This window comes from Ambystoma mexicanum, chromosome 11 (assembly GCF_040938575.1).
Source record: "Ambystoma mexicanum isolate Mex_15411 chromosome 11, UKY_AmexF1_1, whole genome shotgun sequence".
Taxonomy (NCBI): domain Eukaryota; kingdom Metazoa; phylum Chordata; class Amphibia; order Caudata; family Ambystomatidae; genus Ambystoma; species Ambystoma mexicanum.
The window spans coordinates 993,709,046-993,724,783 of NC_090934.1; the positions used below are offsets into that span (position 1 = coordinate 993,709,046).

The following is a 15,738-nucleotide window of genomic DNA, read 5'->3' on the forward strand; positions in this document are numbered from 1 at the left end:
GAATTGCTATAGTTATATTCACGCCATGAACGCTATACATCTTAGAAACGTAAGCACACAATCTGAATGATGTGCAACTTGCATACTTTGGTTATTGGTTGTTCACATGTACAAGTGTCTTCTGTAAACCATGAATAGGTTTTTAAATGCATCATTGGGAATGTGCAAAAGAACATTTATTATTATTTTGAGATGAGGCAAATTACAAGCCATGCAGTTTTTAATATACCAATCGTGTAAAAAATGTATTCCAGCTGCACCGATTATCTGAAATAGTGACAATTCACAAGGATTGTGTCGGTCCTTGTGGGTGAAATGTTTGATTCAAAAGTTATTTGTATAAGTATTAAAGTACAGCTATGCGCTTTTGCTGAATTTTCTTAAATAGCTATTTATTGTAAATCGGATCTAAAAATATTGTGATCTTTATTAGCATATGTGATGCTTACTTTAGCCCAACATTTACCACAGTATATATTCCAAATGTAAGTATACTCCCTGTTGCCCAACATTTACTTAAGGCACTTTGAACAATAAATCCATCTTAAATGTACTTTTTTCAGTAGTTTAGTTTCTACGTTACTGATATTTTGCCTTAATTGATAAACATTTTACCTTTACAACTTTTCGAAGTATCGTTGGTACTTCAATGGGTGCTCACATTTCGAGTATATTTTGAAGGCAATCTACTATTTTGTTATGCAAGGCATGAGCAGAAATGTAGGATGTTTATTAAAAGCATTCCACTTACTGTTCATATTCTGGATAAAGCTACATAGCCCAGTTCATCTATGGTGTCTAATCTTGAGATGCATGTACTGCATATGCAGGGGCTGCTGGACATAGTTTATGTAGAACATGTCTTAAGAGTTGAAAGCGGATAGACTATTCCTTGAACTTCCTTAATGTTACCAAACTTACAATATATTAATAAAAAGGCTACTGGCATTGTATTTAAACTGAGAATGTAGCCCATAGCTCCATTAACAATGCCTTCTTTCACATGGAGCTACATTTTTTAAAAAAAACTTTTGCATATCCACAAATATTTAAACTAGTATTAGAAAGAATTCTATAAGGGAGTAGTTTACCTGTAACTCCATTACTCCAGAGTTGGTATCCTTCATAGATTCACATGCTGTGAATATTCTCTGTCGACAGGCTGGGAATCTCTGGTTACTTCTATTTTAATTCCTTCCCTAAGGAAAAGGCTGACACCTTCAGTGTCATACCCACGTCGCTGTGGGTGCTTTTGCTCCCTACCAATAGGACATGGAGTGTGTACCTCCACCCCCGCAGTTTCCCCATCAGATTTTAACTGTTGCTGGTGGATTAGCACATACAGGGTGTTTGCCTGGAGGGGAAGGCTAGAGGGCGCATGTGAATCTATGAAAGATACCCACCGCTGGAGAAACTGAGTTACAGGTAAGAAACTACTCCCTTCACCAGGATTGGATCTTTCATAGATTCACATGCTGAGGAGAAAAAAAAACAGGCAAACAGATGAGAAAAAGCTGCATTTTATGCCTGTACAAGAAGTATACACATACATTACTATATACATTACTATATACATTACTAAACGCCAGAAGCTGCAGGGCTTACCTTACCGGAACAGCCTTTTGAGGACAGTGCTTCCCATTTGTGCGCCCTCCGTGTGCTGCTGCAGGCAGTAGTGTCTTGTGAAAGTGTGTGGCACTGCCCACGTTGCTGCCTGGCAAATGTCTGATGGGCACTCCAGACCACAGAGCTGCCAGGGCCACCACGGCTCTTGTAGAATGTGCCCTGGCTGTAGTGGCCTGTTGGCCTTTGCGTGGCAGGAGATGAGAGGATATCCACCTTGCAATACCCTGCTTTGTGATAGCTTTCCCTTTGTTTGAGGATCTGAAAGCAATAAAGAGCCGTCTTGCTGCTCTGAAGGATTTTGTCTGGTCCAGGTAATATTTCAATGACCTTTTGACATCTAGTGAGTAATGCTCTCTGCGCTGGGGTGTTAGCGTTTTGCAAGAAGGGGGGCAACGCGAGTTGTGTTTCTGTCCAATTCTGACGGCACTTTAGGAATAAAGTGGGGATTGTTGGAGAGGATCACTGTGTTCCTTGCAAACCTGAGGTAGGGAGGGTCCAACCACTAATGCTTGTAGCTCTGAGACCCATCTGGAGGACTTAATAGTGACTATGAAGGCCACCTTTCAAGTCACAAACTTGATGTGCGCAGAAGAGAGGCTCAAAGGTGGCTCTCATGAGGCTGGCTAGGACCAGGTTTAGGCTCCATACCGGAGGCATCCTTTTCTTCGATGGAAAAAAGAGTGGAAGAGACCCTTCAGAAAACGTTTGAACAGTGTCGCTGTAGAGGGGTGGTCCTTCTTGTGAACCTGGATATTTCTGCCAGGTGTACCTTTATAGAGGAAATAGCAAGAAATTATTTCACTAGCTTCAGTAGGTATGGAAGCACCTGTTGTGGCTGCATGGTCAGTGGTTGCAGGTTGGGCTGCTGCGAACACCATGTGCAAAATCTTTTCCATTTTTGGTTTTATGAGTACATGGAAGGGGCCCTAGCTGCCGCCAGTATGCGTTGGCATTCCTGCAGTATGTCTAGGTGGGCGAATTCTGAGTGATCAGGAGCCGTGCTGCCAGCTTGAGGGAGTGTGGGTAGTGATGTAGGATTGCCCCAATGTTCTGGGATAGAAGATCGGCTTGGGCTCCCAGATGGATTGGGTTGTCGATAGCTGGAGGAGGCCCGAGAGCCAAGTTTGTCTGGGTCAGTACGGTGCGCCTCTAGGATTATTTTGCAAGGGTATCTCCGGATCATTTGGATCGTTTTCCACAACAATGGAATTGGAGGGAATGCATATGCAAAGACATTGGTCCATGGGAATGAGAACGCTTCTCCTCGCAAGCTCCGATGCAGTAACCTGCTTGCAAATTTCAGGCTTATTGTTGGATATTGTGGCAAAGAGGTCAAGCGGAGGTTGGCCCCATGTTGCAAAGCTTTTGTTGATTTGGCTGCTGTAAAGTAGCTATTCGTGGGATTGTGTAGAGTCCCTGCCGAGGGTGTCGGCTCCCTGGTTGTGTATCCCCGGCAGGTGGAATGCTTGCAGTGATGTTGCGAATGACCCAGTGCCAGATGGTTGAGCTTCCAGAGACAGGGTGCTTGATCTTGTTCCTCCCTGCTTGTGAAGGTAAAACATTGTGGTGGTATTGTCCGTGAGTATCCGCAATACTGAGTTTTGAATCAGCATAAGGAAGGATTTTAGTGCCCAATTGACCGCTTGCAGCTCTAGGACATTGATGTGCAGGGCCAATGCTTTGTGCGTCCATGGGCCTTTGATCTGGTGTTGGCCCAGCTGGGCTCCCCCACCCCACCAACGAGGCATCGGTCACGATTGTGAATTGCTGGGTTGGTTCAAGCAGTGGCATCCCTTTTGAGAGGTCACGCACTGTCCCACCATTTCAGTGATCTTGAGAGCGCAGGCGGGATGGTGATTTTGGCTTCCCAGGAACCTTGGGTTTGTGACCATCTGGTTGCCAGGAACTGTTGTGCCGGTCGCATGCATACCCTGCAATTGGGTATTAATGGAATGCAAGACGACGGTGCCATGCATCTGTGCAGTGGGAGTGGTTTGGGGTGAATGAGTGCCAGATGCAACCTGTGCCCAGCCAAACGAACATCAACAAGCTGCAAGTTATCCAAAATAACGCATTAAGAGCAGCTATGAACATACCTAAACACGAGCATATCTGATGACAGGCGATCCTGTCAATGGCCATCTATACCTCAGAGAATTGAATATAAACCACTCGCACACAAATGTTTATCCAACCAAGCACCTAGATACCTCTGACAACTTCATGCACCACACCCCATCTCGCCCAACTAGATCAGCCCAAACACATTGCCTAAAAATCCCCAGATTTAAGCTCCAAAAAGCAGGCGGCACAAGCTTCCCTACGCTTGCCGCTAAACTCTGGAACTCACTACCAGCTGATCTCAGATCCGAACCACCCTTCAGACAGTGCCAAAACTTGGCTACTGGCCAAAAAAAGCCTAAAAACAAGAACCTATTAGTACACAAATGTACTTACTGCCTGCATAATCTGTACAATTTCAAATCTTCTAAATATGTTATAATGTACATATTATCAGTAACTGTTTTATAATGTCTAGACTAACTGTATTGTTTACCTACTGACCATGCTTGTAATATATTGGCTACCTGTAACAATGCCAAGCGCCTGATGCCCCAGGGCCAGGTGGCGCTATGTAAATAATAAACGAAACTAATATCCCCAGAAAAATATTGCGATACAAACATATTAACATTTTTGTGGCGATATGGAGCCATGGACCCTGTGGGGGACACCCCGGCTCTCATAAATTATCCCCCAAAAATATCGCCTATGGTGAGACAAACAACCATATGTACAGCGATATTTCTGGTGGGGATAATATGTAGGGATACTGTCAGCTGAGGGTTGGACTAGGATTTGTGGCATGGAAAAATTTGCACCCAGGAACACCAAACTTTTGAATGGTATTGCGCAGGATTTGGTCTAATTGATTGTAAATCCTAACTGTTGGAGTAGAGTCTCTGTCTGCGTCAGTGAAGTCGCTGTTTTTTGGTGCGTTTACAAAAAAAAATTATTATGTCTGCTTATATAGCGCCGGCAGCCCGCAGGCATCAGGGCACTTTAACAAACGACCCAAACTATACTAAGGTGAGGCTTCCCTCTTTGTTATATGTTCTTAATCTCAAGTTGCCGCTAGGTAACAGGTCACTGATCACCTACACATGTGGGTCTTCAAATATTTTCTGAAAATCGGATGGTTTGTCTTCCGATCTAAGCTCCAACGGGAGTCTGTTCCACTGCTGTGCTGCCATTACTACAAATAATCTGCCCAAACCAATCCAGTGCTACCTCAGAACAACCCACAATATCTTTCATTGCATTTACTAATAGTTGATGATCAACCAGATCAAACGCTGCGCTGAGATCCAGTAGCATTAATAAGGAACAAGTTACTTACCTGTAACTGTTGTTCTCCAGCATGGGTCTGGCATGGATTCACATGCTCATGAATATTCCCCGTCGTCAGGCTGGCAATCCTCGGTAAAGAAAGAAAATCAGTATCAGTTTCGTTTCTGATCGGTCTTTCTTAGTAGTAACCAATCTCTGGGTCATACTGCCCACAGCCAATGACTGTCCTCTCCCTAAGGCCCTCCCCTGGCAGCCATCCTCAGATTTTTACCGCACGTTCAAGTGTTGGGAGTCCGCGTGCTTTAGCTCTCGAGCTTTTCTGCGTTTTCGCGCTTTTTTCAAAGATTTTCTCATTTTTTGGTTAAACAGAGCCTCAAGCTCCACCGTTTCTCCAGCCGATCATCGGGGACCCATTTCGGATTTTCTACGCCCCTCAAGGGTGAAGTTTTCGTCGAGTTACGCTTCTTGGAGGAGTCCAGAAGTTTGAGGCCTACCCGGACTGTGCGTTTTGCGGGAACATGTCGGAGCGGACCATGAAGGATCGACATCTTCGTCCCTCCAACTGGCTGGAAGGAAAGAGCCGTCAGTTGAGGAGAAGAAGAAGTCCGAGCAGTTTTCTAAGTCCTGTGAGGGCGCCCCGGCGACAGGGGCCCAACAGAAGGCAAAGCACTGTGAGTCCGCGGGCACCGGGAGCGCCGAACGGTCGAGCTCCTCGGCTGCCAGGCAGGGTGCATCCTCTCGGGCGCCATTAACCACGAGCCAATGCTCTGGCTTGGGGAAGAGGAAAGCCGAGAACCCGGCAAAGCTTCTGGAGAGGCCCCGGTCGGGCTTGAAGGATCCAGCTCAGGGGGAGCCAGGCCCACAAGAAGGTGGTGAAGGCCTTGATTCATCCGGCTAAGGCCTCTATCGAGGAAGTTGCAGCGGCCCTGCCGCAGCCTGTGGAGGCTACATCAGTGGAGGCGACCTCAGGGCCCAGAGTTTCCCTGCCACCGCGCAGGGAAGCCTCTTTCAGGCCCATCGAGAAGACCCCTATGAAGACCCGGCGGAAAAAGGGGGGGGGGGGGAGGGCGGTGGCCATCATGGATACGGACACAGCCTCCGAGGAGGAGCTGGTTGAAGTCTTGGAGGGCCTCGACGAGGGCGTTGAAGAGGCTCGGTCCCACGGGAAGGATCCCGACGAAGGACAACGAGAGCGACGGCGGCACCGGCGAGGTTCCAAGTCAACCGTCGCTTCCGGAGCCGCAGGACAACTCGGCGGCCATTTTGTTGGCAATACAATCCTTATTTACGGAGATAAGGATGAGATTGCCCCCATCACCGACGGAGGAGCCAGACCAGGCCCGTAGGGAAGTCCCCCAAACAAGAGGAGACGGACCCATCCAGCCCTGCCTTCTCAGCCTGCTCAACCTTTGCCTCCGTCCCCCGTCCGTGGGGATGACACTGGAAAGGACACGGATGACGACGGCAGTGACGGGGCGGATCTCCCTCCGACTCGGGCCTCCCCGCCCAACGAGATTGGGTCCTTCCACGCTATGATTGCCAGGGCATCCAAGCTTTTCCAGCTCTGCCCCGAAGAGGGGGGGGGTTCCTTTACCAAAGGCGCGAGGCCAAGAGGAAGACGGTCCTCTCCCTTTTCAAGAACCCGTCTACGACGCCCGCTAAGAGGGATCGGTACGAGAAGTACCGGGTCCCCGATGCGGCCCAGCTGTGCCTTGGTGTGCAACCGACCCCTGACTCGGTCGTCTCGGCGGCGGCCCAGAAGAAAGTGGGGGAGAGGAGGGGGGGGGGGGAGGGAAGAAGGGCATCGGCCTCAACCTCAACTCTTCCCCGCCGGACGGCGAAGGAAAGAAGCTGGATGCGATGGGACGAGTTATCTCGTCGGTGGCAACAATGATTAAGGCGGCCAACAGCCTTGCGATCGTGGCCCGCTACGACAGGGAATTGTGGTACAAGATTGCCCCCCCTGTTGGACTTCCTACCAGACAAGAGGGCGGAGACCCTGGAGATCTTTCAGGAAGGTGAGGTGGCGTCGGACCACGCCATAACGGTGGCAAACCAAGGTGTTGGACATGCCCTACGACAGGAACAACCCATTTGGGAAAACTGGATGAGTCCCTCCAAGCCATCAAGACGGACACAGACGGCTCGGGCCCTAGGAGTTCTACAGCACCGACGGCCGTCCTTTCAGAACTCCGAAGGCAAGCAAGGTGCCTCCAAGGGATTCGGCGGTGGCTCTCCTACGTACCGCCAGGCAGCCCGCTCCTTGTCGCAAGAAGCCTATAGGGGACGAGGCAAGTCGGGTGGATCCCACCGTCATCGCCAGGGAGGCCAAGGCGTCCTCCAAGTAAGACTGAACCGACAGTGGCGTCGGGCCCCCACCGTAGCACCCCGGTGGGAGGCCGGCTGGCTAAATTCGTCGGCGTGTGCGAGTCTATCTCCACCGACCGTTGGGTGCTGGACGCCCTGGCCCAGGGGTAGGCCCTAGAATTTCTAAAAAAGTGCCCCCACATTCCTCCCGTGGCCAGGAAGGAAAACCACGTCCCTCAACTACTACTGGAGGTAAGGCCGATGCTCAAGAAAGGTGCCATTGAGCTCGTCCCGAAGAGGCTCAGGAGTATACTCAAGGTACTTCCTCGTGAAAAAGGAGACAGGAGGATGGCGGCCCATCCTGGACCTGCGATGACTGAACAAGTGCATCAAGGCACAAAAGTTCTGGACGGTCACCCTCCAGCACGTGCTGGGACAGCTGGACGAGGGCGATTTCCTGTTGTCGTTGGATTTGGAGGATGCATTCTTCCACATCCCCATTCTAAAAGGACACCGAAAGTGCATCCGGTTCGTGGTCCAAGAACGGCACTACCAGTTCAAGGCCCTCCTGTTCGGATTGAAGTCGGCACCTAGGGTTTTCCCCAAGTGCCTCGCACCAGTGGCGGCGCAGCTGTGCCTGCAGGGGATCCAGGTCTACTCCTACCTGGACGATTGGCTCATCCGTGCAGAGACAAGGGAGCTCGCCGTAGAACACACAGCAAAGACCGTCCAGCTGCTCACGGACCTGGGGTTCTCCAACTTCCCGAAATCCCACCTGGTCCCCTCGGAAGTCGCACTGCTTCGGGGAGACAAGCTCGACACAGTGGCTAGTCTGGTCTCGCCGTCGGAGGAAAGGCCATCGTGGGCAAGGTGCAGCGTCTGCTGGCCACGGATGTGGCCAGGGTGAGGTCCATCAAGTCCCTCCTCGGAATGATGTCCTCTTGCATATATCTTGTGCGCCTGTGCAGGCTTCGGATGCGCCCTCTACAGGGGTTCGACGCCCGCTGGATCCAAGCGACGGGCAGCTTCGAGGACAGGATCCCTCTCAACAAGACCTTCCAACGAGCGATCTGGTGGTGGGGCACCCACGCTCATCTGGCGGCAGGGACAGACTTTCAGACTGTGGCCCAGCAGGTAACGGTGACAACGGGTGCCTCCCTGGAGGGGTGGGGAGCGCACACCGGATATCTTCATGAGAGGCCTCTGGCTCCCGGAGGAGAAGCCGCTCCACATTAACATCCTGGAGCTCCGTGCAGTGTTCTGGGCCCTCAGGTCCTTCCTCCCGTCCCTCAAAGGCAAGGTGTGAGGATCTTCACCGACAACACCACCACGATGTCCTACATTCGGAAGCAGGGCAGAACCAGATCCCCTGCCCTATCCAAGGAAGCCCAGGATCTGTGGCATTGGGCCGTTGCCCAAGGGATGTTTCTGGTGCTGTTTCATCTGGCAGGGATAAAAAACACAATTGCCGACTCACTCAGCAGAGAGCTGCGCTCGTGCCACTAGTGGGAACTACACCAGGATCAAGTGGATCGACTCTTTCAGCGACGGGGCAAACCCCAGATCGACCTGTTCGCTACAGCGACAAACTCCAAATGCCAGAGGTTCGCCAGCAGGTTTCCCCAGCTGAGGAGCATGGGCGATGCCTTGTTCCCCTGGGATGGCCTGTTCCTATATGTGTTCCCTCCGTTGCCGTTGCTGCTCAGACTCACCAGCTCAAGAGGTCCCGGTGCAAGATGATCCTCGTCGCACTGGCTTGCCGAGGCAGATCTGGTTCCCGGACCTTCTGGACTTGTCAGCGTCCCCACCGGTCAAGCTGCCGACGGACGCAGATCTCTCCAGAGAAGGAGGCGCCATCCTTCATCACAACCCAGAGTAGCTGAATTTGCAGGCCTGGCTCCTGCAGCACTAGAGTTTGGAGGGTACGATATCCTGGCTGACTGCAGAGGGGTTCTTGCAAAGGCCAGGGCGTCCACAACTCTTAAGTTACACGGTCATAAGTGGAGGAGGTTCTCTGTCTGGTGCCGTGCACAGAAGATCAACCCTCTACAGATTACGGCACCTCAAGTGCTACCATACCTACTGTCGCTGGCCAAGGCTGGACTAGCTCACGCTTCCATCAAGATACATCTGGCAGCGATCTCCCGATACACCAGAACTACAGGACAGCCATCCTTGTGGTCTCATCGCCTGGTGAAGGAATTTGTGAAAGGACTGTTCCGAACGTTCCCGCCGGTGAAGGCTCCAGCCCCGGCGTTGGAGCTCAATGTGGTGCTGACCAGGCTCATGGGGCTGCCATTCGAGCCGTTGCATTCAGCTCCTTTGAAGTTCCTGTCGTGGAAGACAGCGTTCCTGGAGGCCATCACCTCCGCAAGACGCGTGGGAGAGATTCAGGCCCTATCCTGCAAGCCCCCATACTTGACTTTTCACGACACAAGGGTGGTGCTGAGGATGCACCCCTCCTTCTTGCCCAAGGTGCCGTCGGACTTCCATCTTAACAAGCCCTTGGTGTTACCAGTTTTCAACCAGTTTCCTTTGTCGCCGGCCGAGAGGACTTTGCACTCGCTGGATGAAGCTAGAGCGCTTACGTTCTACGTGGACTGAACGAAGAGTTTTCGGAAGACATCACAGCTGTTTGTGAACTTTGGACCTGTGAACCAAGGGAAGGCTTCCATTTGCAGATGGCTCTCTGGCTGCATCATGCACTGTCACCGGTTGGCAAACCGGCCGTTGCCCGGCCGTCCGAGAGCCCATTCGACCAGAGCGATCGCTGCTACTACGGCGTTCTTGTCTGGTGTGCCCCTGCTGGAACATCTGCAGGGCTGCTACGTGGAGGTCGACGCACACCTTCACGAGATTCTACTGCGTCGACCGGGATTCCAGGGAGGAGTCCAGAGTCGGCCAAGCAGTGCTGCGCAACCTGTTCGCCTGAAGGTGGGCCTGGTGGGGAGGTGAGAGTTGCTTGATGTTGAGTTTATGTAATGCTTAATGTTGAGCCTTTTGCCACCTCCCATGGTTGTGCATGTGTGTACTGCTATGTATTCTTCTATTCAACCGGTAACTGTTGTTCTCCAGCATGGGTCTGGCATGGATTCACATGCGAACCCTCCCTCCTTCCCCACTGCAGCTCTTCACTTGGTCATACTGCCACTTTATGTGCTACCAAATCTGAGGATGGCTGCCAGGGGAGGGGTTTAGGGAGAGAACAGTCATTGGCTGTGGGCGGTATGCCCCAGTGATCAATGATTGGTTACTACTAAGAAAGACCGATCAGAAACGAAACTGATACTGATTTTTTTCTTTACCGAGGATTCCCAGCCTGACGGGGAATATTCATGAGAATGTGAATCCATGCCAGACCCCATGCTGGAGAACCCTACTTTTCCTCTACCGACCAAAACCAATAATTGATTTTGAAGGTCTATCATTGCCGTTTCAGTGCTATGAAAAGCCCTAAAACCAGATTGTTGGTGTAGAGAAGTGTGTTTTTCAATATGTTCTTGTAATTGAAGAGTAGCAATTCTGTCCAAAATTGAGAGTATAAAATTTGAATTTGTGATGGGGTGAAGATTGCCAGGTTCCTTTTGATCCAGACCTGCCTTTTTAGCCAGGGGCAAATCTCTTTCGGTACCATTTCCTCCTTAAAAGAAGCATTGACTATTCTCAACAGAAGAGAAGGGTCCACTGATGCGGATGTGACAGTTGTGAGGTATGGGTTTTTGTTTACATTTGAATTCTAACAGATGGCTGTGTTGGATGGTATCTAGCACCCATCTGTCCTTTGTTATCGATCGCCACATTTCCTACCACGGTGCATCCTTGGGACAGTCATTGCTCGGACTGGTTCTGCCTACCGGAGGTGGCTGTGCCGCATTTGTGTTGTGGTTGGCGGTAGTCTTGAGATTGTTGGAAAGACTGGTTGTTTCTTTTATATCCCTGGGAGTAGTAGCCGGATCTCGCATACCCTTGAGTCCTTTGTTTAAGACAACCTGGTTTGACCAGAGCTTCACTGAAAAGGATGAAAAGACTTTATGCCTTGTAGGACAGTTAGTGACCGCACAGTATCATAATCACCCTTCATGGCCTCAAGAGTCTTGCCGATTTTGTCGAAGATATTTTTGCCCTCAAATTACATGTCCATGACCTTATGTTGCACCTCCTTCCTATAGTAGACCTGGATTTAGGGCTGGGTGACTACCACTTTTCAGAGGGAGTGGTAGCTCACCCACTCTTTGAAGAGCCTGCCTCTGACGCAGGGTAAGACCCCTTGTTCAGCAGATTAGGTGATGCCTTCTGTCCTTGAGGGTTTTTTGAGGGAAACCACGACAGATCTCGCAGTCCTCTCATGAGTGATTTGGGTACAAGCAGTATATCCGGTCTACAAGTCTGTCACCCTCGTAGATATGTTTTAGGCCATACGTACCACAGCCTCTAAACAAGGATTTCTGGGATCCGATAGTCTCCATATTCGTGGTCGTCGCTTTAACCGTATTAACTGTTTTCTTGAAACATCATATTTTCTAAGGTTGAAGTTTTCTCTGAAGAGAACACAAGCATTCCTACCAGCTAAGAAGACTAATGAAATCTGAAGGGAAGCTGCAGGGGTGGAGCTACACACTACGTCCTATTGGTAGGTACCAAAAGCATCCACATTCAAGGTGTCTGGTCTTTTTTTTTTTTTTTAGGAAAGCAAGTAAAAATGTAAGTTACCAGGGATTCCCAGCCTGGCAGGGAATATCCATACCATGGGAATCTATGAAATATCCAATGATGCAGAAATTTACATCAATACTTCCCAATTGTTTTAACACTATCTTTTGTCATAGCTTTAAAAACAGATTCTCAATTAACCGGTGTCAACTATAAAACATTGCCAAATAAAAATAGTGACAATAATTGGTTTGATATATATTTTAAGTTTTTTTGGATTGAAAGAAAAATAAATACAAGCATATTTGAAACCATGCGGCCTTCATCAATACTCTGAACATTCTTTACAACTTCAAAAGATTCAAAATGCAGGATTTTATATTGTAAGTATACCACCATCATAATAATAAGCAAGACCAGAATGAGCTGCTATAACATGCTAAAGGATAACATTTCTCACACGTATCTGGATAGAACCGCTTCTCCATTGTGTGTGTACGTTTAAAAATGACAAAGTTGGAATTCATGTTAAGGTATGCTGTTAATGTTACCAACAAATTGATTATATTTGTCTTTTTAATTGGACAACCCAGCTTTATATAGAACTAGTTGCCAAACTCCAGGCCCTATATCCTGAGGATATCCGTCATTAATGTTCATGTGAAGAATTTTACATACATTTAGAATCATTGTATGCAAATTTACCGAATGAAAATTAACGAGGGGTATCCTGAAAATCCAAAATGTTTCCGTCAATAGAGGACTGAAGTTGGACAACCCTGTTCTAAAGTATCCGCTTGCCATCTTGTGGCATTGCTAAATTGCGCTGCTCCAATAGAGTCAATTACACAACCAATGCCAAACGCAAGTTCTAATGTACATTTTGCTAGCTCTGTTTCAAGCAACATTTCATGCTTCATTTCCGTCTCAAGCCTTTCAATATAATTTTTAAAAGCATGGCAATGTTATCTTTTGATGTGGAAAAGCAGCTTCTAAACTACTAATTTCCTTGTAATTCTGAACCTCAGTAAAAAGAAGAAAAAAAAACAAGTAAACAGTAATAGTCATTTCTTCAGCTGAAGCACACATACGTTTTGGCTGGCTAAACTAGGTTTGAAAAGTCCTACCAGGCAGCCATCTGAAGTATTACTTTTAAAGTATCTTTTTCAATTTGTATATATAACTGATAATTCTAATATTGAGGAATTTCATATAAACACAAGTGTTCTAAATAGCTGGATATCTCTGGATAGTGGTATACAAGTTTTTTTTTACTATGTCTCCTCTGTTTGGATTATTTCTATTTGATGGCTATGCATTAGGACTTGGTCTACACTTTGGTTATCCAAGAGCAATCTACTTCAGGTTTACACCTTTCCCATAGTGGTGCGCTCCTGTTAATTTATGTGCTGCATCGTATGCGGCACATTTACGATGAAAGTACTTTTTTTGTAACTCTTTAGTCAAGAAGTTTGTGACTTAACTGCAAGATACCTTTAGGAAGAAATGACAAGTCGACATTTTCCAGCGTTCGTGATGTACGAGGTTATGTATTGACATAGCTACTGAATTGTGAACTCTAAGCTGCATATCATTGTTGGCATTCCATATACTTAAATTATGTGCCAGTAGTCATTTATGTAGTAGTGTTTGGGCACTAGGATTTTGAATGAACTTGCACTGCACTTAATTTCTGGTGCGTTTTTAGGTTAGTTGGCTGCGAGGTCACGGGTTGGGGAGGTGTTGCCCACACCTCTTGACATTAGAACTTGTTTGCACCTGGGTACCTTGTGCTTGAAAATTATTTTTACGCCGGATGCGATCACTGAAAGCAACTCCAGGCCTTCTGGTCAGACCCAATGCCCACCTGGGCAGACATCACAACAGCCTAACAGGGCTGCAAGCTATCCACACCAACCGGCAACCCTGGAACACACGTTTTAGCCTCAATAAAGACCCTGACAGGTCGAAACACGCGTCGGCAGGCCACCAATTACCATAATAAAAAGTACACAAACCACTACAAACAAGGATGTGAAGAGTAAAAATCATTTTCAAGCGCAAGGTACCTGGGTACAAACAGGTTCTATAGTCTTTATGTACAATTCTTTTGGAATTTCACTTTAAATCATTAGATTCCAAAGGCGGTCATTAGTAGCTGTTTCTGCATGCTGCTTTCTAGGGATGACAAATCAACATTTGTTAAAAACATTCATTTGAGTTTTTAGAGTAAGGTGTGATGAATCCTGCGGAGTCCTCACAAAAACCCTACATAAAGTCTCATCCCAGGTGGCCGGGCGAAGGCAGCCGCTACCCGATTCAGACCTTGGGGGTGGTATTCACCAGGACCACCACTTGGCAGCTGAAGGTCCACAAGGTATCGGGAGGACTCTGTTGGGAGGGACGCAATAATTTTCTGAGGAAGAGTCAGTAATGCCTGACTATGTAATGGCTTGCTGTCAGAGGGAGCTATTCTTTACCAACGATATTTGTCTGGATGATGGTAAAATCTGTTCTCACCAATTATGTATTTAGAGTAAGAATCTTCTTCCCAAAGTTAAGTATAAATGTAGAGGCGAAACCAGGAGAATATTAAAGATGTATCTTTAAAGGTTAACCTATTATAACCCATTAGATTCTGAGAGTCATACTTCCCCCTATAGAATTAAACCATTCTGTATAATCTTGTAAAACTTTTCAAAAGGATAATTAAGGATAAAGACCAAGGTGTGAATATTAAGCCCCTTAAAAAGGAGCAAGTTGAACATTGGGGACTTCAAGTCCCATAATGCTAAAACTACTGCAACGAGGAAGAAGGATGAGAGGCCATAGATTTCCAGTTGTAGTTTAACAGGGTTAATGACCCACACAGAGGAAAGCTGGGAGGCATAAAAGGCCCACTCAGGTGCAGGCGATAGAGAAGAGTAGCAGTGGAAGGTAGAGTGGTTGCAGGCACTCCACATTACAGAAGTTAGACTGAATGAGCGTAGCCACGGCAGAACCACTGTGGCTTGTAGTACGGATACCAGTTCTGAGTGACGGGACTGTTCCTTCAGCGACCTGAGGTGCAGAGATCGTGCAGCGGGAAGCATCATTTATACAAGCTTCCCTCCTGAAGATCGTGGTTGCAGTGGTAACATGGCAGGAAGCGTGAAGCCAAGAATCCTTCCCCCAGCAAGGCAGACTTTGGTGGCAGATGTTTTCCAGAGAGCCTTTGGAGCACAGAAAGCTCCTGTGTTGCTTAGCACAGGTCACAGAAAACCAAGCAAGGCCATTTTCCACGTCTCACAGAGCAGAAGAAGCCAAGAACCTGCAGGCAGTGAGGCGAGTGGATGCACACAGCAAGCAGCGATTTCACTTGTGCGTTGTGACCCTCGGAGCACTACGTAACTGATAGCTGGTCCAAAACGGGTCTGTTGAATAACTAATATCGAACTAATGGAGAAGAAGTAAATTGGCAGAAACTTGTATGAAGCATGCCAAACTAATGTAAAGCAGAAAGATAATTATTTTGCATACCAAGCGAATGTAAAGTGGAGAAAGTGGCAGTATATGCAACACAGCGGACACAAAACAAACATCAAGACAAACAATGATTCAAAACGGCAGCCAATAAGGAAGAAAGGAAAAACTATGGTTCATACAGGTATCATAAAAATATCAATTAAAAACTATTCTCAATTGATTTGAACAGACATTCTGCAAGCTTTTACGTAAGTTCAGAAAAAAAGGTAAATTACTTTGACCACATCCTAGGACAATACAGTCTATTATCTATTCAGCACCAGTTAATGATCTGCACCA

General features: G+C 47.8%; 1 protein-coding gene across 4 annotated transcripts in view; it reads right to left on the reverse strand.

Moving 5' to 3' along the window:
- Positions 1-15,738, reverse strand: part of ZFAND6 (zinc finger AN1-type containing 6) — a 610,641-nt gene that overhangs the window by 96,860 nt on the left and 498,043 nt on the right. The window lies entirely within an intron of this gene.